Below are 26,223 nucleotides of genomic sequence, written 5' to 3' on the forward strand. Positions count from 1 at the left end.
GCTCAGTTGCCGCCAAGGGTTATCTTGGATTTTACTTAGTTGCCGTCAAGGGTTATCTTGGATTTTGCTCAGTTTCCGCCAAGGGTTATCTTGGATTTTGCTCAGTTGCCGCCAAGGGTTATCTTGGATTTTGCTCAGATGCCGCCAAGGATTATCTTGGATTTTGCTCAGTTACCGTTGAGGGTTTTCTCGAAGTTATGCTCAGTTTATATTCAAATTATGCTCAGTTTATGCTCAGATTTTAAATCACACACTTGCACAGTTGTCACATTAGTCAAGGAGAATTTTCTAAAATTCAAGGATCTGACACCGTCAGTGAGAGTTTGCGCTCAAGGACCTGACAATCTTTTAATTCGGGGAGAGCTTTACCCTCAAGGATCCGAATACCTCGACGAATTATTAAATCAAACTGCAAAATGAACTGTCACTAGCTTTGGCATTCAGATATCGCACTATCTACCAAAATAGATTTGCTATCTAGTTTGCTTCAACCCTCTGCCAAAGAGGGGCATCTGTAGACACCCCATTTTTGCACTCGCCTGATTAATCAACTCGTCAACCCGATCGCAATGATTCCCAATGATGGATGTGTATTCCATTACTTTATTTTCTTACCAGATATGTTTCAGAAATCCAGATGAGGTATCTTGAATTGACAAAACCTTAGAAACCACGCTACGCTAGGAAAATACGACCCCTGAAACATAGAAATCATCATCTTGTAGACCAAAAAGAAGCTTCACGATAAAAATCACTAAAAATTGACCAAATTACCAAAATACCCCTAACCTCAAAACAATCCTAGAGCCTACGTTACGCTTAGGAAAACTCTCTCGAACACATAAAATAACAAATCGGAATCAAATAAATCATTTCACCAATTTTAACAGAATTTGACAAAATTACGAAAATGCCCCTCATAAAGTTCATGATCATTTCACACAAAAAATTTCATAAATGACACAAACTAATATTTCCATTGAATTCCTTACGAAAAATCGATTCTAAAACATCCTAGAACATTAAAAACCGACTTAAAGCGTGAAAAGTCCTCTCCGGGGGCAAAACGATAATTTCACAATTTTCATAATTAAAAATTTCAAAATTAATAAATAAAACATTAAATAATTAAAGTGAAACATTGATGAAATTAATTTAAAATTTTAAATTAAAAAATTGATCAATCGGGCTTTCAAGTAAAATTGTTGAGGGTTCGTGAGATATTTCTTTAAGGACCCCTCCATTTGGGGGTCCAAAGAATTAAAGAAAGAATGGAGGGGGGTTCTCCAAAAATTAAAAGTAAATCAAGCAAGACTGAAGTCAAGGTATTAAAGTCAATCAAGTGAGACTGAAGTCAAAAGTAAAGTCAATTAAGCAAGACTGAAGTCAAGATATTAAAAGTCAATCAATTAAGACTAAAGTCAAAACATTAAAAGTCAATCAAATAAGACCAAAAGTCATAATAGAATTCTAATTAAATAATAACTCAATCTAATAGAGTTCTAACTTAAAAATAATTCTACCTAAAATAATTCTAATTAAAACACAATTCTACCTAAAACAAGTCTAACTAAAACACAACTCTAATTAAAAGAACTCTAATTAAATACTAACTCTATCCAAATCAACCCCTAAAAACATTATAAATAGAGGTGCTCACACCCTATTTTCGTATAAAATCATAAACCCTAAGAGAAGTAGGTCTAGAAGCCCCCATAGCCTCCCATAAACCCTAGTTTTGGAGCCCCAACTCCTTACCTAACATCCCTCCTTCAATTTTAGCCTAGAAAACACCTAAAAGCCCTCCAAAAACACTCCCAAATCCGCAATAAACTTGAAGAGTTCAAATCCAAAAATAAGGAGATACCTTGATCTCGGAGATCCGAAGTCAAACCCGGAGAAAGAACGAAGCAAGGGAGTATGGTACAAGGAGCTCTTTTTGTCAGATCTGAGGGAGCAAAATCCTTGCTATCGGAAATGTATCAGATTTTTTTATTTTTATTTCTATCTAGGTTTTTAGCAATGTGATTTACTTGGAAAGTTAGTAGAGACCGGCTTTGGCCGGGCGGGGTTGGTGCCTAACACCTTCCAACCCCGTAACGTGATCCCCGGACTTTTTTTTCTCTTTCGTAGATTAGTTTGCGTTTTTTAGAGTCAGTTTGGTTCCTAGACCTTAACAACTAGGTGGCGACTCCCAAACCTCAAGGGTCAAAAGCGGATCCGCGCACCATGCGGATCGAGAGCACTTTCACTAATTCATCAGCAAGTCGGGCTTGTCCCTTTCTACTAGAGGTATGAGTATTTTTATTTTCTTGTCTAACACACTTCCCAGTCGCCCTCAAAGCTTGGTCCTTAGGTGTTGAGTTGAAGTCGACAAACCTCTCCCAATCTTCTTTTCTCACGTAATAGGGTACATGTTTTTTCCTTTTGAAAGCGTCCTCGATCTGTAGGTTGCGAATCCACTTTTTTTTTGGTATGGGAGTCACCACCTAGTTTTACGATCTAGGAACCGAAAGATGACTCAAAATAAAAAAAAATATGTACTAATATACGAAAAGAAAGGGTCCGACGATCACGTTACGGGATTGGAAGGTGTTAGGCACCAATCTCGCCTGACAAACGCTAGTCTCTACTTTTCCTAAAAATCACATTGCTAAAAACAACCTAACAAAAATAAAATAAATAATAAAATAAAAAAATACTATTTTACCTGAGTGATTGCGATAATACGTTCCCTTAGAACTAGTGGAGAGCGTCCTCGTGTGATTTTTCTTGTTTTTTCTTCGTTACTGGATCCGATTCAAATCTCCAAGATGAGGTGTCTTCCTCCTAGATTTGAGTGTTTTCTGATTTTTTTGGATACTTTTTGAAAGGTTTCTGGGTATTTTTGGAGGATTTCTGGATATTTTTTGAGCAAAAACTAGGATTTGGATGTTAGGTAGGGAGTTGGGACTTTAGATTTAGGGTTTTGGGAAGGCTGGGGGGGTGTTTCTGACCTCTCTTTCCTAGGGTTTATTTTGACTTGCGAGATTGGATTGTGGACGCTTCTATTTATAGATTTTTTTGGGAGTTTTTAAGTTTGACTTGATCTCTTTTAGATAAGATTAGATTGTTTAATTAGGATTTTGAATTAGGATTTTAAATTAGGATTTTCATTCTTATGTACAATGAAATAATATATTTTTTAAGTTTTTGAGAGAACCCTTTTAATTATATCTTTAATTATTTGGGACCCTAGATGGATGGGTCTTTTAATAAATGTCAGGTGGGTTCCTACTTAAATGAGTCACTACTGAAAATTTGGTCCATGGGCTTAATTAATTGGTTTTAATTGTTAAAAATTTTTAATTTAATTTATTAAGATTTCACTTTATGTTAATTAATGTTTTATTATTAATTTTGAAATTTTGAACTTTTAGGGTTGGAAAATTATCGTTTTGCCCCCGAAGAGGACTTTTGCATTGAAAAGTCATTTTTCGATGTTTTGGAATCGATTTTTTATAAGAAATTCAATGGGAGTATCGATTTGTGTCATTTATGGATTTTCGGTGTGAAATGGTCGTAGGCCCTATGAAGGGCATTTTCGTAATTTTATCAAATTTAGTGAAAATTGGCAAAACGGTTTATTTGGTTTTAATTTGTTGTTTTATGTGTTCGAAATGATTTTCCTAAGCGTAATGTAGGCTCTAAGGATGTTTTGATGTTAGGGGTATTTTGGTAATTTGATCATTTTTTTGTGATTTTTCTCGTAAAGCTTCTTTTTGTCTGAAAAATGATGATTTCTATATTTTGGGTCATATTTTCTTAACGTAGGGTGGTTTCTAAGGGCTTGTGTGGATTGACTTTTCTAAGTACTTCTGACTTTTGCGGGGAGTCAGAAGCACTTTAAAGGTGTTTGGATAAATAACTCCTGGAAAGAACTACTTTACTGTGGAGTTATTTTAGTGCTTTTTCACGGAGTACTAATGGTGCTACTTCTCTGAACTACTCTTGCACGAAGCCACAAAACATTGTCAAAATGACAGGATTGGGACAAGTATGCCCCTTATAAATTTTGAAAATTACAAACCTACCCTTAAAAAGGCAATTGGAATAATATTATATTACTATCCATTGATATGGTGATAGCCTTTTGGTATAGCATTTGGGACAAGTATACCCCTCATAAATTTTGAAAATTACAAGCATACCCTTAAAAATGCAATTGCAGTAATACTATATTACTTTCCATTGATGTGGTGGTAGCTTTTTGGTATAACATTTGGGACAAGTATGCCACTCATAAATTTTGAAAATTACAATCATATTCTCAAAAATGCAATTAGTTTTCATGGATAATAATAATAACTTTTATTAGTTTTGAAGAATAATTTATTGATTTATAATGTTAAAAATAGTAACTGATACTTATAAGGGCATTTTGATCATTTTAACAAAATCCAAAATAGTTTCCAAACACAAAACTCTATCAAAAGTACTTCTAACAGTACTTTTCAAAACCTACATCCACACGCACAACAGTTATCCACCTACTCCAGACAGTACTTCAAAAAGTACTTATGAAAGTACTTATGTTCTAAGTACTTCTGGCTCCTGTATCCACACGGGCCCTAAAGTTTTGCTTGTTTGAAATACCTCATCCGAATTTTTGAAACATATCTAATAAAATATAAAAAATATTAGAATATTCATACATCATTGAGAATCGTCACAATTGGATTGATGAGTTGATTAATCATGCGAGTGTGAAAATGAGGTGTCTACAGATGCCTCTCTTTGATAGAGGGTTGAAGCAAACTATATAGCAAATCTATTTTGGTAGATAGTGTGATCTCTGAATGTCAAAGCTAGTAACAGTTCATTTTGCAGCCTGATTTAGCAATTCGTCAGGGCATTCGAATCCTTGAGGGTAAAACTCTCATTGAACTAAAATTGTCAGGTCCTCGAGCATGAGCTCTCATTGACGGTGTCAGATCCTTGAATTTAAAAAAAAAATTCCTCACTAATGGAACAAATGTGTAATTGTATGCACTTAAAATCTGAGATAAATCTCAGATAGTCTAAGTAAAATCTGAGCATAAACTGAGCATAATCTAAGCATAACTAAGCATAAATGAGCATAATCTGAGCAAAAGTTGAATATCTTACTCTACATACCTTGGGTGAAAGAGTAATAAATAGTTTTTTTGGGAGCCCTACTCTACCTACTCAGGGTGAAAGAGTAATGAATTATTTTTTTTGGAGTTCTACTCTACCTACTCGGGTTGAAAGAGTAATGAATTATTTTTCTGGAAGTCCTACTCTACCTACTCGGGGTGAAAAAGTAATGAACTATTTTTTTTTAGAGTTCTACTCTACCTACTTGGGGTGAAAGAGTAATGAACTAATTTTCTGGGAGCCCTACTCTACTACTCGGGGTGAAAGAGTAATGAACTATTTTTCTAGGAGTCCTACTCTACTTACTCGGGGTGAAAGAGTAATGAACTATTTTTCTGGGAGTCCTACTCTACCTATTCGGGGTGAAAGAGTAATGATCTATTTTTTTGGGAGTTCTACTCTACTTACTCGGGGTGAAAGACTAATAAACTATTTTTTCTAGGAGCCCTACTCTACTTACTCGGGGTGAAAAAATAATGAACTAATTTTTTTTGGAGTCCTAATCTACTTACTTGAGATGAAAGAGTAATGAACTATTTTTCTGGGAGTCCTACTATACCTACTTGGGGTGAAAGAGTAATGAATTATCTGAGTAAAATCTGAGAAAACCTTCGACGATATCTGGCTGAGCAAAATCCGAGAAAGCCCTCGACGGTATCTGGTTGAGTATAATCCAAGAAAACCTTCAATGGTATCTAAGTAAAATCTGAGAAAACCCTCAGCGGTGTTTGGTTGAGCATAATCCGAGAAAGCCATCGGTGGTATCTGGCTGAGTATAATTCGAGAAAACCCTCGACGGTATCTGAGCAAAATCCGAGAAAATCCTTGGTGGTATCTGGCTGAGCAAAATCCAAGAAAACCTTCGACGGTATCTGGCTGAATAAAATTCTAGAAAACCCTCAATAGTATCTGGCTGAGCATAATCCGAGAAAACCCTCGGCGGTATCTAGCTGAGCAAAATCCGAGAAACCCTCGACGATACCTAAGTAAAATCGAAGAAAATCATCGACCGCATCTAAGCAAAATTTGAGAAAACTCTCGACGGTATTTAAGCAAAATCCGAGAAAACCCTCAGCGGCATCTAAGAAAAATTCGAGAAAACCCTCAGCAGTATTTGAGCAAAATCTAAGAAACCCTAGCGGTATCTATACAAAATCAGATAAAATCCTTGACAGCATCTAAGAAAAATCCAAGAAACCCTCGACAGTATCTGAGCAAAATCTGAGAAAACCCTCGACGACATCTGAGCAAAACCCGAGAAAACCATCGGCAACATCTGAGCAAAATTCGAGAAAATCCTCAGTGGTATCTGTGCAAAATCTGAGAAATCCTCGGCGGTATCTGAGCAAAATCCAAGAAAACCCTTGACAGTATCTGAACAAAATTTGTGAAAACCCTCGGTGATATCTGAGCAAAATCTGAGAAAACCCTCGACAGTATCTAAGTAAAATCTGAGAAACTCTTGGCGGTATCTGAGAAAAATCTGAGAAAACCTTCGACAGTATCTGAACAAAATCTAAGAAAACCCTCGGCGGCATCTGAGTAAAATTCAAGAAAATCCTAGGCGGTATTTGAGCAAAATCCAAGAAAACCCTCGACAGTATCTGAGAAAGTATGAATAAATCTGGAAAAGAATGAATGAATCTAAGAAAGAATGATTAAATCTGGGAAGGAATTAATGGATCTGAGAAAGAAAGAATGCCATATCTCTTATTCTAGGTGAAAGGATAATGAGTTATTTTCTGGGCAAAACCAAATATGAGATCAGAAACATTTCTATTTAAACTTCAAGGTTTTTCAAAAATTTTATTAATTTTTTAACTGATTTTGAACCTCAGGGGTTTTTAAAAAATTGTTTTCAAGAGGGTAACCTTAAATTCAGGATTTCCATTATCCTTTAAGATTAACATTAATAAAGTTTGAGAACAAAAATGCCCCTAGTTTGACAAGAAACATTACACTGGAGATAATTGAAAATAGTATTTAGAAAAAATGCTCCTAGTGTAAGGGGGAGGGTTTGAAATATTTGATTACCACAAGCGCAATAAAGATTCAATTTTTAATTTTGAATTTTTATATTGAAGATTTTGAGTTAGGCTCAAGAAAATAAAATATTTTCTTTTGAGATTCATTGTAGAATCCACCATTTTCCCTCTTGGTTCACTTAAGGAAGTAGAAAATTTTCAGATCAATCGTAAACGATACTCGTGACTTCTGAGTCCTTCCTTGGTTTAAGCTGGGTACTGAAACTTGGTCATTCGGACTTCTGATATTTTAGCTTAGACAACTTTTTAGCTTTTCAACTCCAAGGAGATTTTTTTTGTGGCACTAATTTTTGCCTAGATTGTCCTTTCAGGTTTTCAATTTAACGAGCTTGCTCTAGCTTTTGCCTAAACCGTCTTTTCAGGTTTTCGATCTAACAAGCTTATATTTTTTTTATTTTTACTCTGATTGTTGCCAAGGCCGTCTTTTTGGATTTTCAAACTTGCGAGATTGCCTTAATTTTTGCCTAAGTCGCCCTTTCGAATTTTCTACCTAGCAAATTTTATATTTTTTTTTATTTTTCAACTTCTGGAGCTACTGTCTGATCATGCTTTGATACCTTCCTTAACTTTTTAACATGGTACTTAAGAGGACTTTCATGGGTAAGCTTTGGATTGGGCATAAAAAGAAAGGAATTTTGAGGCTCAAAAATCCAAATGCCCCTTGTGTGACATTTCTCTTAAATTATTTTCTTTTTCTTTGAATTTTCTTCCCCATTTTGATAATTTTTATTTTTCTTTTCAATTTTTTCTTTTTTTTTCGTGAGGGAATGAATATATATATATATACACACACATATTTAATGTGGTCGGGCCTGAAGTAACTTCTCATGTTGCCTATGTACCCCAACATTTTGGGATCAGACCAAAAACGTAGTTTGAATCATTTTCTTCCCTGCGTTAGGTGATCAGGCTGAGAAAGAAAAATTACTTTTTTTATTTTGAAAAAGGCTGTAAATGGTTGAGAAAGAAGATATTAAGCTAGGTAACAAGAAATTAATTCAGCCAAAGATGACTTCCTTAAATGTAGTACCGCTTGATTCGGTCAAGGGTACTGGTTCTGGTAGTTCAATTCTATCATGATCTTGAAGTTTGAAGGCTTTTCCAAGCAGTATGAACTTTATCTCTTTGAATAGGTTCAGACTTCCTCCTACAGTCGAAGAGGAGTGCTCAATTTTCTATGAAGTTTGATGGTTAAATCCTTGACTTTAAGTGACGAACTTTAACTTTCTTGTCAAACGTGCTAGTAACTTGATAAGACTGTCGTTGTTCTTCTCACCGGAATTAATATTAATCTTACTTTTATCTTACTTGTGGGGCAAGTAGAGGATTGAACCCAAGAGAAAGGAGGAATAGAGTTAAGCTAAGAGGTTAAAATTCAGATTAACTAAAAGGAATTAAAATTATTTTTCTTTGTATTTTTTAGTTATAAGAAGATGTAAAATTGCTAGAAAATGAATTAAAGTAAATGATGTTAAAAGCAAGTAAACTTATGAAATTAAAGCACCATTGGAGGTGGATCTACCTAGAACATGTTGATGAGCAATTCTAATCTCTAACCTTTTTATAACTCAATCGTAAGGGTTTGGTGTTAGCTCCTTAGATCGGAAAGTTTTGCAAATTAAATCAAATGAGGGCAGATAAAAAAAATAGAATTCTTTGAAAATTTCCTACTACCAATTATCTAGTTTAAGCATACTTTATCTTGATTTAATTTAAGCATAAAGTATCTATATAAAGAATAAAATGTGCAAGAAATCTTAAAGAGAACTCATAAGCATTTTAACTAAAAGAAATGCATAAAACTAGAAACAACACAAGAACTTGCTCTAGGCTTTTCCACTCTCCAATGGAGGGGAACTTAGTCTAATGTCATTGTAAGAGAGGGAAGATGAGAGATGAAAGAACTTTTCTTCATTTCATGGAGAAACTTACAAAATCTGCTTCTTCTACTTCTTACAAGAGTATTTAGCCAAAAGAAAATAATTAGAAAATGAAAATACAAAAAATAACAGAATAGGCTAAGAGCCTTAGATTAAAGGAGTCTTGGATAAGAGAACCAAGAGGGGACCCTTCTTTAGAGATTGATGCTCTATTTATAGAGAAAAATGTGTGTAGAAGAGTCTAAAAGTAGCCTCCACTTTTCTTTGCACAAAACGACAAAAGAGGTGAATATGAGTTAAGGATTAGGGCATTCCAAAGGATTAGGGCATTCTAAAGTAGGCCCAAATATTTTACCTTGAGATTTTGATTCCAAATTGTTGATTTTCTGCACAAGAAATACATGTAATTAGATTTATCTAGTAAATAAATTTATTTATATATAATTAAGCCTAATTAACATGCAACATGGTGTTTTGAGGCTTATCATGATTATTACCTTAATATGGAGAAATAGGGACAAAGATCTAGATAAATATCCGAAAAATGTGCATATAATTGAGTGTTTCGAGACACTCATCATGACTCTTCTTTGATAAGTTTGCATAGGTACAGAACTCTAAGTTGTTTTTCTTCAATCAAGTTTAGTTAACGGATCTAATCTACTTCTAGCAATTGACTTTCCATCAAGACGTTGAGATACGGGATTTCCATTTCAACTAGTAAGACAACTTCCATATGATACAATAGAGAGTAGGGAATAGCTCCTGTGGAAGACTGTATTGAAGTACGATATGCCCAAAGTGTGAATGATAGCTTCTCTGACTAATCCTGATGCAATTGACACATTTTTACAATGATTATTTTGATACTCATATTAGCTGCTTCAACCACTTCATTAATCTAAGGTAGGTAGGAAGATGATGTCAGATCTTAAACTTTGAACATAAAGTAATAATCTTGGCTTTGAAGTGTGACCCATTATCAGATATCAATTCTAAAGGTACCCTGTATCGACTTATGATAAATGCAGTGAGGACAATATTAATACGTTTTGTAACATCTTCTTTGATCTCATTAGTGTTTTCATTTTATATAGCGAGTATCTATTCCATGTCGGACAACTCCCAATCTTACACCTAACATATCCTCATCAGACCACGCGAACAAGTCTTTTGAAATTTTTGAGTAAATTCATTATCCCCTCATGTTCCTTTAAGGATAGGATGGTTTCTATTTGAATCTCTTTAGGAATTATTTTCTGTTTCGAGGTCAATGACCTTTGCTTTCTTGATTAGAGGTTGAGCTCGACCATTATCTTCTTGTTTAGAAAAGAAATCTATCCTTGAAGTCATATTATTAGTTAATCCGTTCATGCGCTCAAGGTATTAAAAAATTTCCTTTATCCAATCAAATTCAGATGGGACGACAAAAACCTCTATAGACTCGACAAACTAACTCGACTCAACAAGAAAAGAGTAATTCCATTTAAAGAAGACATAACCTTGCTAGAAAAAAAAGGACTCGAGCTAACCCAATGACTCATGAAAACTCAAGACAACTATCCACAATGAGCTTGATTAGGACTGAGGACTGATACATTGCTTACAACCGGCATGATTGAGGCACGATGATCTTCAGGGAATAATTGTGTAATTTTAAAAAAAATTGGGGTTATTTTTAACGATTCACTTGGTGTTGATGCTCGTTTTAACTAACCAGACTAGTGACCCTAACAAAACGGTGAACGATTGGGCTTAGGTGCAATGATAACCTTGTAACCCCATCAAAGGTGGATTACCAATTTCAATGTTACCCCCTTGATAACATTTTAATGAATCCTGAGAATTTAATGAATTCTGTGCACCAATCCATTAAAAATGCATTCATGCAATGATTATTTAAAAGGAAAAATAATTTTATTGAATTATTGAAAATCATTGACAAATAATATTTTCATTGAATAACAACTTTTAACATATCTGATTTAAACTTTTTTGTTTTACAAATCATTTTTTCCTTTTCTTTTCCCTTGGAAAATATTTCTCTTTTTTTGAAATGGGTCGGAATCCGAATTAAAAAAAAATTGAATACCACTTTGATTTGAATGATCTGGCCCATCATGATTGTGAATCAGGATAAACTGGGTCATTATGAATCATTGTCACATTTAAAATGGATTCTTTATTGGGTTGGTGCACCCAGAAGTTTGATAACCTTGAATCTGATGAAACAAAAAGTTTGGTCTCTTGAGGACAAAACTGTAACTTCCTGATCTCAACATTTGTAAAGTTTATTTTCAAAAAATAACCCGGGAACACCCACGATAAGTTCGAGTCGTGACATATGGGGAGGTTTCTAGACTCTAGGTTTACTATATGCAATGTAATTTATCTGGCCACTCTTGCCCAAGTGCACCTATATACCTCTCAAGCGTACTCAATCAGATGGTATGTGATGAGTTGGTTTAATATACCGTATAGGTGATAATCTAAGACTCTAACTCAAATCTCTAAAATAAAAAACAGCCAGTTTAATCTCCAGTTGAGAGGTGGCACACGATGCTGAGCAGGGGTACTCTTAAGTTACATCTCATCTAGAATAGACGTATTCTATCCCCCTTGTACCGTAGTACATCAAGGCATGATCTCGCTTGGACACTGATTTTAATCAAGAAGTGTAGTTGGTGAACTTAGATTAACTTTGATTTACCGTATAGGTACGAGTCTAGAGTTGGCGATCGAGACATGTGACTTTGCGGCTTACAAATAGGACAAAAGGCTCAGGTTGCTCCATCATAGATGCCTCAATATACCTTTCAGAGTCACATGATCAAACGGTACTAACGTCTCAATTTTATATACCCTAAGGTACGTAATTAGAGTTGTGGTCTTCATGAATGACGTCGCATCTCCGAAGAGACCAGGCCACGCACTAGTGCCACATTGGCTATAAGGGACATGCAAGTAGCAATACAATAAAATAAACGTGTTATTGGTGTGTGCAAAACAGGGTGAGGTGTGCCCAGGATATTTTCAGATAAATAAGCCCATGGGCCAGATCAAACCATACAAGCAAGGATAAATATTGATCAAGATATACAAAAAAAATATCCATATCATTCAGTTCAAGATCAAAGCATGCACATCTCATGTATATATCAATTAAAAACATGGCATTTCGATAATCAATCAATGAATATAACACAAAATAATCAATCAGATTCAACATTGAAATAGCCACAAAAAATTCCTTTTTTTATTTTTATTTTTATTTTTTATAATTGAATTAAAAAAAAATTTCTATGGTCTAATCAAGAATCACTTTGGGGGCGATCCAAAACAAATTGAGATTTCAATGAACATTGAATTGAGGATAATTTGATGGTTGTTGAGATAAGGAGTGATTTTTTTTTTTAATGCAACAATGAATCAGTCAAGTAAATCTCCTAATTTTTTTTTAATGTATTGCTGCCATGTGGGGAGGTCAAAAACCTTTAGTAAGGGAGAAACTTTACTAAATTAGTAAGACTAGCCCCTATTAATGGTTTGTTAAAAAAAAATAAAAATTATTAGATGCTGCCAGCACACAGTTTTTTTTTTTTTTTTTTTTGAGTAGCAAATTTCATAAAGTAGTAAGTTTTGTGATGAAAATGCAAAGGACAAGATGGGCCCAATCATGATTTGCAAAACAAAAAAAAACTTTATAAAATATTTGATGCCATCACACCAACTCACACATCATTTTTTTCATTTTTTTTATTATTTAAAGAAAAAAACTCTCTAGCTATTGCCAACACACATGCATATGTTTGGGAGTCCTCTTAGACTTGGTTTATTGTTTCATCTCTGTCATATCTCTCATTGGAGATTGTGGGTCCAATACACCTTAATCATCCAAAGCCTTGGCTTCCACTCCACAACAAAAATTTTCCTTAGTTTCGTTGAGATGCTGCAATTCAACAAAGTTTCCTCTGTTTTCTTCTTTCTTGGGTTCAACTGCAACATGTGTAGCACCACCTATGTTGCTCCCACAACCATTGGAGTATCACTACCAAAAGGCGCGGAAGATAATTTCTCCCTCGCTCTCTCCACTGATCTCGATTCTTGTTTTCCGAAGAGGAATCAAAAAAGTATTTCAAGTAATCGATCAGGAATTTCGATTCCGTGAACCTCGATTCAGCCATTAACTCGGATTTCGATTATCTTTCAATGATCTGAGAATTTTTTTTTGGTCAATGATGAACACCACAACATTGGTTTTTTTTTCTTTCTCTCTCTCTCTCTCAATCTTTTCTTTGTAATCCTAATTCTTCGAAGAGGATTCGAGAAAGATCAACTTTCTTTGTGAGTGCTTTAGTTCAATTCAACAACGACGTATTCGTGGGTGAAACTTTAATGAGACCATCTGTTCAAGCCCCAATTTGAATGTGAGTTTTTTTTTATATTCACGTTCTCTGTGTCATAGAAACAAAAAAAGAATGAGGAAAGTACTTTTCAAATACACATAGTGTTCCCACAATTTGATCTTTCATCTTCAAAAGTTCCATATGATTAATAGTCTTAGAACATAAGACATTGAAAAATATTGATAGTTGTTGAATAACAGCCCGCAATGGCTTATGACCCTTGAATGCTTGCATCAATAACACTGGTAACAATTGTTGCATAAGGATGTGATAATCATGTGACTTTAGGTTCTTGAATTCGTTGTCCTCTAAACTCACATTATGTTTCCAATTTGCACTATATCCAATAGGAACCTTCAAATGATAAAAAGTTATACAAATTAATTCTTTTTTCGATTGAGATAACAAGAAAGGAGCTTCTAGATAAGTCAACTTTCCTTTCATTTCTACAAGCCATAAATTTTTCCTTATTTTCATAGCCTTTAGGTCTTGACGAGCTTGAAGACCATCATTCGTCTTATTCTTTGTATTCATAATTGTTGCTAAGAGATTTTTTGCCACATTTTTTCCACATAAATTACATCCAAATTGTGGCAAATAGGTAGATCCTATAGATTGACAAAATATATGTGAGCATGAGTGAATTAATATATACCGCATTACATTAATGTTTAGAAAGATAATCCTATCTCACCTTCCAATATGACAATTCAAAAAGGATCGATGTCTTTGACCATGCACTAGATTCATTTTGATTCGCGGACCTTTTCTTTTTATTGTCTTTTACCTTTCCGAAGTTAGTTTGAATGGTTTCCATTTTGTTTAATACTTCAACACCACTCAAACATAGATGATGTTTCCCATGTTCCTCATCCCATTAAATTATGATTTTGGCTATTGAATGAATTTCTCGAATCTGATAAAAATCTTCTATGCCCTATGTAAACAAACATTTTCCCATGTTTTAGCCATACTGATTCTGTTTTTTCACAACATACAGGGCAACCATACTTTCCTACGGTCCTACAACCTAACAAATGACCATATGCTAGAAAATCATGTATAGCCCACAACAAAATTGCTTTCATGGTGAACCTACTCTTAGTGTAAAAGTCATACGTTATAATTCCTGTGGACCATAATTCCTTCAACTCTACAATCAATGGTTGCAAGTAAAAATCAATATCGTATCCTGGACCTTTATTTCCCGGAATCAATAATGTTAAGATAGTAAATTCCTTTCGTATACATAGCAATGGAGGAAGATTGTATGGAATAATCATAATAGGCCAACAACTATAAGAGTTATTATTGTCTCCAAAAGGATTGAATCCATCAGTTGCAAGTCCTAACCGAACATTACGTGCCTCATCACCAAAGTTACTCCATTTACGATTTACTTGTTTCCAACAAAAAGAATATTTTGGGTGGTTCATGGTTAATACGTTCGATACTAAGTCAGGATTTGCATGCCATGTCATGTTTTCCGCAATTTACGGTACACTGTATATTTTTTGCAACCTTGGTGTTAATGGAAAATATCTCAACTTTTTCCAAAGTATACCTGAGCTTCTTGACTTCAATGAGTTCATCGATTTTCATCTACTTTCACCACACGTAGGACAATTGTCTTTATTTTTATTTTCTCTCCAATATAGTATGCAATCATTACGATATGCATGAATAATCTCACGCTTCATATTCTTTGATCATCTTCTTAGCAGTGAAGGTTCTCTTAGGTAAAGTGTTCTCCTTTAGTAAAATTCTTTTGATTAATTGCAACAATTCTGTGAAACTCCACCATTGATGTCTAACCTTCATACTCAGTAATTCAATTGTAACCGATAATTTTGTATCTCAATTCAACACGATAGATATAAGGGTTGTAACGCTTCTTCCATCAACTTCTCATACTGAATATTCTCTGAAGAATCATTCTCAACTTGAACATCATCTACATCATTAATTTCATCCATATATGTAGATGTACTAGATCCCATATAAGCTTGAGCATCATCCTTGTCACAAATACGTCCAAATGCATAATTTACCATGTCAACCATGTTCGGGACTACATCTTCAATATGATCACTTGCAAGTTATCAACCCCAATGTTTACACAACTTCTATGATGAATTTCTCCATGATGGATCCATGTAGTGTAAGATATATTGATACCATCACAAATCAAATGAGTGCGAATATAGCTTTTCATTTTCTTCCCCCCGACCAGATTACGACACTTCACTCAAGGACAACAATACCAATCATCATCCCCTAATTTATGTGTATTAGCCTTTATGAAATCAAAAGATGAATTGATTCCTTCCAAGTATTCAACAGAAAGTATTGGCACAGTGATCCATATCTTATTTGGGGGTACAGGCTTCAAAGACATCTTCTAAGTATTAATAACGACATGTTTTCTGTGTTTTTTGAAATATCAAAATCCTACACAAAACTTTCCACATTGTGCATGTAGGAGTAAATTCATATAGTAGTCATCAAACCCTGTCCTATTTGGATCTCTTAACTACAGGAACTAGACTATGCATAATAAATAAATAGGGAACAAAGAAGAAACCAGATGAAGTTCAGCATACCATGTTCAAGTGGGTCATGAAAATAAAAATAAATAAAGTGTGATATGAAACAAGGGAAAAAAGTGCTTCAGTAGGCTTGATAGAGCAGAGAATGAGGGAAAAAACTTAGGACACTTCATTATGTACAAGAAAATTTCAATTCTAACTCCAAGGTGTTTATATAACCGAAGCGAATGTCCTTTGGTGCACATAGAAATGTTCTCTCACCTTCTCAAGAATTACTTCCCTTCCTCATGAGTACTCATAATTTTTATTTCTAGGTAAGACACATTGAAACATCTTAGATAACTTTGTTAGCTGACTTCCCATGTAATCATAGAGAATTCCTGTATTTCCTGGATGGGTTATTCATTTATGTACATTTTTCAATTAATTCTTGGACGGTTACATTCAACTCTTCACAGTTCATAAAATAACAGGTATAAAAAGAAACATGCGAGTATCCTAAAAAGAAAGACAAATGGGAATTTCTTAGGGGAAATTATTTTCATGATGACTATAGTCCTTTTATCTATAAAAATCCTAAGAATTGTTGTATGTTCCAAAATTAAAACCTAAAATTGAATTATTTCCATATTCAATGGTCATGAGTGTTTTTACATGCTGGCGTGACACCGAAATTAACCAAACTTGCGCTGAAATAAAAAGCACATAAGAACCTATTGGTTTCAAAACAAACTACAGGGACTGTATTGGATCAGATATAAAACTCTAAAATTTAATCCATATTTTCCATCCATAGCCATGGAACTTACAGATCACTAGAAGAAAAAGTTCACACAAATTTTTTATCTCAATCTAAAGCCAATAGATCCTTACTTTACAAGTCAACCATCGAAATTCACACAAAAAATAATTGATAAAGAGCACTAAAATTACATTGAATCCAAATCAAGAACTTGTTCAACTATAAATTAGATTCCAAATTCTCCAAAAATAAGTAATTAAATCAAATCACTCTATTATCTATATTATACAACATATACACATTGTAAATGAAATCAAAGAACTATGCAACCCAAAACAGAAATGGCACAATATATAGATAGATTCAAACTATATAAACCTACTAACACATGTAGATAGATTCCAACAACATCCATAAATATAGAAAAAAAATCCCCACCTTCAATTAATTGCAATAGTTAAAAACAATACTAAAAAAAAAAAAAAATCAACCATTCTGAAACTTCTAACCCTATAAGAAGTGTTTTCAAATTAACGGTCCACGATTCTTCAACTTATTAAATTGGGTTAGAAGTTTCTAAATAGGCTGATCGTTTTTTTTTTAAGGATTATATCTTCACCCTCACAAAAATTAGCTCATTCTGAAACTTTACACCCTATAAGACAAAAACACTTTGGCTACGATTTTGGTTGTTAAACCCAACCCAAGATTATAACTCTAGTTTGCCCAAACTTCAGATTCTATGATGGAAGAAACACTAAGATTATAACACTACATATATCCGGTAGACCCCCCCTCCCCCCTATCTAAAAAAAATAACAACACACTCCACATCAGTTTCTAATTTTGACACATCTCTCTAAACTGTGTAAGGATTGGGTAGAGCTCTGTCTTTTATTTGTATGCTGTTGATTTATATTATTGGTAATAATACTTGATTTATTTGTATGGTGTTTTGAATTAGGTATGGGAGGAAAGTCTTGGGTGTACACAATACTCTATCCCTAAGGTAAAAAATAGAAGAAAATAAAATATAAAAAATAAAAATAAAAATAAATCATTCACTTAGATGAGAGAATCACAAAACTTCTCACTCGAACCAGACTTGCAGGAACTTGAATTCTCTGTACGAGAACAAAATCAACGAAAAAAAATGCATAATTTCAAATCAACGGCAAATTTCACAAATGAGTGATAAAATTTCCTTAAAGGAAATAAGTGAATTTTATTTTAGTTATAATAAAAAAATCAGTGAGGATCGTTAAAATCATACCAAGAAATCGAGAAGATATCCAACCAGATCAAACAAACAAGCTCAATCTACTGAGCCTCAAGAGATGAGTAGAACCAACGATTTAAATATACGTGAGCGAACCTTCAAATCAATACTGGAATAGCAGAATCTGTAACAGAACTTTGAGATCTGCGAATAAATAAAGGTTAAGAAGTGATTTTATATTTGAACGTGTGTGAATCCCAACAGCATACAATCTATTCACCATTAGAAATCTCCATTATTCAAGCAAAATCAACAGAGATCGTTCTCACATGGTTGTAGAAAACATTATGCCTGAGAGAAAGAGAGAGAGAGAGAGAACTACCTGGAATGTATGGGCTAAAGAAGATGGTGCCGAATCTCGCCTAATTTCGTAACCTCTTCCGATGAGAAGAAATAAAAACAAAACCAAAGAAATGAGATTTGTTGTTTGAGATTTAAAATTCTAGGGTTTTTAGAGGAAGAAGAAACAAATAAATGGGATTTTTGTCACTCAATGTTTATTAACAGTAAATAGTGGTGTAACATTAGTAAAAAATTGGTGTGGAAAATAGTGAAATCCAATTTTTATTAACGGCACACCAATCGTTGTAACATTAGTAAAATTTGGTGCGGCAAAAAGTGGTACCCAATTTTTATTAACGGTACACCAATCGGTGTAACATTAGTAAAAATTGGTGTGGCAAAAAGTGGCACCCAATTTTTATTAACGCCACACCAATCGGTGTAACATTAGTAAAAGTTGGTGTGGCAATAGTAACTCTTTTACTTATTTAATGACAGATTAAATTAGTTGTTTGTAAACGACTATTATAAACGTCATTAAGGGCTAAATAACTGATGAAAACCTTCGTATATAAACGACGACTATAATTCGTCATTTTTAATTATTTGTGACGTAGTGCAACATCTTGATTTTATTTTTCCATAGTTGTAGACCTATAGCTCAATTGGTTAGACACATTGCAAAAAATCTTCAAGGTCATGGATTCTGAAAGCGTCCTCGATCCGGGAGTGCGCGGATCCACTTTTGACCCTTGAGGTTTGGGAGTCGCTACCTAGTTATTACGGTCTAGGAACCGGATACTGACTCTAAACGGATAAAGAAACTAATCTACTAAAGAAAAACTGAATTCGGGGATCACATTACGAGGTTGGAAGGTGTTAGACACCAACCCCATCCGACCAATGCCGGTCTCTACTTATCCCAAATAAGACTACATTGCTAACAAATAACCTAGATAAAAAAATAAAAATAATAAAAGAAAGTTTATCTTCGAAACGCAACGATTCTATTCCCCCAGATCTGATAAAACCACTCTTTGTACCATACTCCTTGCTTGTTCTGTCTTCGGATCTGATTTCTGATCTCCGAGGTAAGGTATCTCTTTCTTAGATCTGGATTCTTCGAATTTTATTATGGATTTTGGGGTGTTTTTGAAGGACTTCTAGGTGTTTTCCAAGCTAAAATTGAAGTATGGGTGTTAGGTAAGGAGTTGGGCCTTCAAAATTAGGATTTATAGAAGGCTAGGGGGTTTTTAGACCTACTTCTCTTAGGATTTATGATTTGATACGAAAATAGGGTGTGAGGACCCCTATTTATAGATTTTTTTAAGGGTTGATTTAGATAGAATTAGTGTTTGATTATAATTTTTTTAGTTAGAGTTGTATTTTAGTTAGAATTCTATTAGGTAAAGTTGTATTTTAATTAGAACTATTTTAGATAGAGTTATATTTTAGTTAGAATTCTATTAGGTAGAGTTACTATTTAATTAGAACTCTATTAGGGTTTTGACTTTTGGTCTTATTTGATTGACTTTAAGATTTTGACTTTAGTCTTAATTGATTGACTTTAATACCTTGACTTTAGTATTGCTTAATTGACTTTAATTTTGACTTTAGTCTTACTTGATTGACTTTAATACCTTGACTTTAGTCTTGCTTGATTGACTTTAATTTTTTGGAGAACCCCCTCTATTATATATTTAATTCTTTGGACCCCCAAATGGAGGGGTCCTTGAAGAAATATCTTGGCAACCCTCAACAATTTTGCCTGAGAGTCGGATTGATCGATTTTTTTAGTTTAAAATTTTAAATTAATTTTATTAATGTTTTACTTTAATTATTTAATATTTTATTTATTAATTTCAAAATTTTTAATTATAAAAATTATGAAATTATCGTTTTGCCCTCGAAAAGGACTTTTCGCGTTATAAGTCGATTTTTTATGTTCTAGGATGTTTTAGAATCGATTTTTCGTAAGGAATTTAATAGAAATATTGGTTTTTATCATTTATAAAAAAATTGTGTGAAATGGTCGTCAACTTTATAAGGGGTATTTTTGTAATTTTGTCAAATTTGGTAAAAATTGGCGAAGTGATTTATTTGATTTTGATTTGTTGTTTTATGTGTTTGAATGGGTTTTCCTAAGCGTAGGGTGGGCTCTAGGGATGTTTTAAGGTTAGGGGTCTTTTGATAATTTGATCATTTTTTAGTGATTTTTATCATGAAACTTCTTTTTGTCTACAAGATGATGATTTCTATATTTCTGGAATCGTATTTTCCTAGCGTAGCGTAGTTTCTACAGTTTTGTCAGTTCGAGATACCTCATCCGGATTTCTAAAACACATCTGGTAACAAAATAAAGCGTTGGAATAATCATCCATCATTGGGAACCGTTGCGATCGGGTTGACGAGTTGATTAATCAGGCGAATGCAAAAATGGGGTGTCTACAGATGCCCCTCTTTGGCAGAGGGTTGAAGCAAACTAGATAGCAAATCTATTTTGATAGATAGTGCGATATCCGAATGCCAAAGTTAGTGACAGTTCATTTTGCAGCCTGATTTAGCAATTCGTCAGGACATTCGGATCCTTGAGGGTAAAACTCTCCTCAAACTAATAAGTTGTTAGGTCCTCGAGCTTAAACTCTCACTGACGATGTCAGATCCTCGAATTTTAGAAAATTCTCCCTGACAAATGCAAAAGTGCACGTGTGTGCAACGGTGTGATGCTTACTGAGTAAAAATGTGTCAGGTCTTAGAGATCTTCTCTCACTGACAATAATGATTTAAAATTAAAATGTGCTTCTGCAACGAAAGTAACCATGGCAAGGTTGAGCAATGAGATAATTGGAGTCATAACATTATAGGAACTCTGTTAAATCCTATTTGAAATTTTTTTTTTAGAGTTCGAAAAAGTATGAGTCTCGTTTATCGGACTCAAACCTATTGTAGCCACGCTTCTTGGGCTAAAGAACTTAAATAATCCTATTAATTCAATATGATTCAAACAAAGCTGGAGTCTCATTTCTCGGATTAGCTAAGGTTTACAAGAACTTAAACAATCCTATTAAAATTGGAGTCTCGTTTATCGGACTCGAACTAAGGCACTTCAAAAAAACCTATTTATTCTATGATTCAAAAAGTTGGAGTCTCGCTTCTCGGACTCGAATCTAGATTTGTAGGCACTTCAAAAAACCTACTCATTCTATGATTCAAAAAGTTCGAATCTCGTTTCTCGGACTCACACTTAGGTTTGTAGGCACTTCAAAAAAGCCTATTCATTCTATGATTTAAAAAGTTGGAGTCTCGTTTCTCGGACTCGAACTTAGGTTTATAGGCACTTCAAAAAACCTACTCATTCTATGATTCAAAAAGTTGGAGTCTCGTTTCTCGGACTCGAACTTAGGTTTGTAGGCACTTCAAAAAGCTTATCATTCTATGATTCAAAAAGTTGGAGTCTCGTTTCTCGGACTCAAACTTAGGTTTGTAGGCACTTCAAAAAGCCTATTCATTCTATGATTCAAAAAGTTGGAGTCTTGTTTATCGGACTCGAACTTAGGTTTGTAGGCACTTCAAAAAGCCTATTCATTCTATGATTCAAAAAGTTGGAGTCTCGTTTCTCGGACTCGAACTTAGGTTTGTAGACACTTCAAAAAGCATATTCATTCTATAATTCAAAAAGTTGGAGTCTCGTTTCTCGGACTCGAACTTACTAAGCCACGTTTTTGGGACTTAGATTTATAGGAACTTAAACAATCCTATTAATCGCACTCAAAGTTTGAAAGATCGGGTCTTTATTGGCTTATCATGCATCTGGATTCATAATTATCATTGGACTTCATCGGACTTTTAAATAAGATTTTCCTTTTTATCATCTGATTAAGAACAAAACTTTGGAATTAAATGAAAAAAATGCCCCTAGTTTCAAGGTTGGCTTTAACTGGAACTTGACTACGAGACTGATGGAATGGATTACGCTTGAAAAATATAGACTTTGATGTATGACAGATAGAAGAACTGACATTCCCTTAAATTTAAGACTCTTAAGGTTATCATATGTGCAATAAGGGATTGATCATTTTCTTTCGAATTTCTTTTGAAAAAGGCTTGAGCTGGACTTAAAAAATATTGATAAATATTATAATAGAAGATCTTTCTCTTCAAAGTGGTTGATGGTTCTACGTATTTCATTAGTGAACATTTGAACAAGTAAACATACCTTTAAAGATCCTACAATGTTCAAGATGACTTCTGATTTTTTCGACTTCAACATTGTCTTCCTCGGATGTGAACTCTTGGCTGAAAAATGAATATTGTGATTTGAATGGTTCTGTATTTTCTAGTTTCTGCACAAGTTTCCTTCTGAAGTTTTCTTCTTGATAGGACCTTTCTTCCCATTTGATGATGCCCTAATTTTTTCCTAGATCGTCTCTTCAGGTTTTTAATCTAGCGGGCTTTATTTTTCTTTTTTTGATAATGCCTTGATTTTTGCCTAGGTCGCCTTTTCAGGTTTTCTACCTAGCAAGCTTTCTTTTTTATGGTTATGCCCTAACTTTTGCCTAAGTCGCCCTTTTGGATTTTCGACTTAGCGGGCTTTTTTTTCGTGATGATCTTGAATAATCAACTCGACAACTTCTTGGTTCCCTACACCTTAACCTAATCAATTAGCATTCAGGAGGACTTAATAGGTGGGCTTAGGACATGATTTAGAAAGAAAGGGTAAAAGGCTCGACTTTCCAAAATGCCCCTAATCTAATATTCTCTTTTTTTTTGTCATTCTTTTTTATAAATTATTTTGACTCTTTTTTTTCTAATGTCCCTAGTTTGACATTTTTTTATTTTTATCAATTCTTTTGATTTTTTTTTCTAATGCCCTTAGTTTGGCATTATTTTCTTTTGAACCTTTCAATAGGGGATTTTCCTTTTAGATGACTCTTTTCTTAAGAGAATATACTTATTCTTTGCGTGATCAGGCCTGAAGTAACTTCTCAGGTTACCTACGTACCCCAAATATTTCTTTTTCTTTTGGGATCAGGTCAAAACGCAGTTCATACTAAGATTCCCTCCCAAGGTTGGTCGGTGTGATTTAGAAAGAAGAGGCTATTGATTTTTTTTTTAAAAGCTGCGAGGGGCTAAAGAAAGTTTTTTTTTTCTTTTTGGTAAGACAGGAAAATGGTTCGACTAAAGGAGGCCTCCTTTGATGAATGCTACTCGACTTGGTCAAAGTTTCAAGAATTCGATATCTGGATTGCTCTGTCGAGTAAGGTCTTCTTTTGAGAATGAATATTCTTCAGTCTTCTTTTGTGAAATCGAGTATGATTGAGTTTTCTGACTATTCAACTTTTCTAAAACTTCGAAAAAATATTTTATTCTCTTATGAATGAAAACTCTCCTCTTTTGAGTGAGAAACATGGTAGATCCACTTGTAAGTCTTAGCGTATTTGTCGATGCTTTCAACTATATCATTTTTGACTAATAATCTTTGACTTTGAAATTACTCTTGACTTCATGTCTTGATCTATATCTTTATACGATCTATCCATATATCCTTATGAGACCATACAAGAAACATTGTTGAATTTCTCAAGTAAGTTTACTATTTTCTCATATTTTCTTGAGGATAATGTATCACAAATTTGCACTTCTTGAGTGTACTCTTTGATTCCAATATTTATCAAATTTGATTAGTGAGCTTTAAGTCATTTCTCATGTTAGATTTTATGTTCACATCATTATTGAACACAGGATAATCAAAAGTTTCTTTATTTATTAGAATAAAAAAGAACATAGACTGACATACCTGACTAAAGCCTAAAATTAACAATGACTAACTGAACTCAAAGACTGACGCAACTGAAACTAAAAAAATTAAGAAGAAAAAAAAAACATCATTCTGAATAGAGGGACACAATTCTAAAGTCTATACCACTTCGGTTATCTTCGATGGATGACTTGAACTTGTCTGCTTTTACTATCTCTTCATATTCTGATTCAAGTCTGTCATATGCAGGATTACCCGTTGCTTCAATTATCTTTATGTTCTTTAGTTCTACCATTGCCTTAGGGTAATTGAGCTCATTCTAGCATGGAGCGAACGCACTATTAAAACCAATTGGGTGAATGAAGGAAACTGGGTCAACTGATTCGGATTTGGATATGGATATTAGGTTTAGAGTAGGAGGGGATTGATTTTGAAAGGTAGGTAAAGGATTAGTTTTAACATTGGGTGCGGTAGAAGCGGGTATGGTGACATTTCCTTGTTCAATCAAGTCTTGGATAGCATGTCGGAGAGTAATACACCTGTCAAGAACATGACCAGGCATCTGATGGAATTCACAGAATTTTCTATTATCCATGTTTGAAGGAAGAGGATTAGGCAAAAGGCTTAGGTTGTAAAGGTGTCAATAATCCCCTTTTTATCAACTTTTGATAAGCAACACTAAGGGACATCCCAAGATTGGCAAATTGTCTCCTAGGCTTGGCTTGTGAAAGCTAAGTAACTTGAGGAGATAGTGTGAAGGAGGTGTTGGCTACTTGTAAGGAATTGACATTAGGTTTGAAATATTTAGGTTTTGACTCAGATGGGTTATCAAAAAGTCCCGAAGAGTAGGCATCCTCAACTTGATTTCCAGCCTCAAGGAGAGATTGAAAAGTGAGAAGGTACTGAGGCATCAAGTACTTGGCATAATTTGGAGTAAGATTCCTGAGGATTATCTTGACTTGTTCCTTCTCTTGAGGTTGATCCTACAATTGAGTGGCTTTAGCTCTCCATCAAGTAATGAACTCAGTGAAAGTTTCCCCAGGTTTCTATTTAGTAGTTTCTAGATCTCTTCTTGTGAGTTCAATATCCGTGTTGAATAAATATCGACCAATAAATTCTTTCATCAATTCATGCCATGTTCTTACCCGAGATAAATCCAATGACATTAACCAGCGTAAGGCAGGACCTGTAAGGGTTCTTTGAAAAAGTTGAGCCATCTGTTCTTCACTCAGACCCTGAGATTGCATTATGCCGACATATACTTTTAAGTGAGTCCTAGGGCATCCAATACCGTCAAACTTCTCCATATCTGGCATTGTGAACTTCTTTGGCAGATGGACCGTGGGAAATAAGGTCATTGCCCCTAATCCAAGAGTAAGATCATCGGGGTCTTTAATATTCTTCAAAGCAGTTTCAACCTAAGTTAATCGATGAGCTAGGACAGGGTCGACGTGTAACTGATCATCTTTTTGGTTTTCAACGAGGTCAAACACATCCTGAGGTTCTATAGCTTTATCTTTTCCCTTTTCAATTTTTAGGGATTCAATTTGTGTTTGACTGAAGTAATAATCTGTGCTTGAAAAGATTCTAAAATCTGACGGAGTGTAGCTTCATCCATGGTACTCGTTTCTTCTTGTGGCAAAGACTGACTACTTAGCAATGGTACTCTGGAAAGACGACTTTTTTCACGGACCCAAAGTGGTATAGATGGAGGTTTAGAACGTTTGGGACCAATTATTACCTGATTGGAAGTAAACCAAGGTAAACCATTGACTCTAAAGGTTTGACTTTTAACCACATGATTAAAATTTCGATATAGAATAGCCCAAGTCCGGTGGAAAATATCGAATCCAAATGCACTATAAGTCTATAGTGACCAAGAAAGTGAGAAAGATTAGACGCGGGTCTACCCCTGATTGGGATTGAACCTTTGATCAAACAAATTAATTTGATCCTAAGATCGAGATCGAATCTTTCTATACAAAGTGGTCTGGATCTTTAAAAGTGAAACCAATTAGTCCAACTGATTTGGTATTGATCAGTTTGATTCATTTGTCAATTGGGCCAACTGGTTTAAGTAGTTCAAATTAATCGGTACATTTCACCGATTGGGTCGAATCGATAT

The sequence above is a fragment of the Akebia trifoliata genome, chromosome 16, assembly GCF_017979445.1.
Source record: "Akebia trifoliata isolate Shusen 1 chromosome 16, ASM1797944v1, whole genome shotgun sequence".
Taxonomy (NCBI): domain Eukaryota; kingdom Viridiplantae; phylum Streptophyta; class Magnoliopsida; order Ranunculales; family Lardizabalaceae; genus Akebia; species Akebia trifoliata.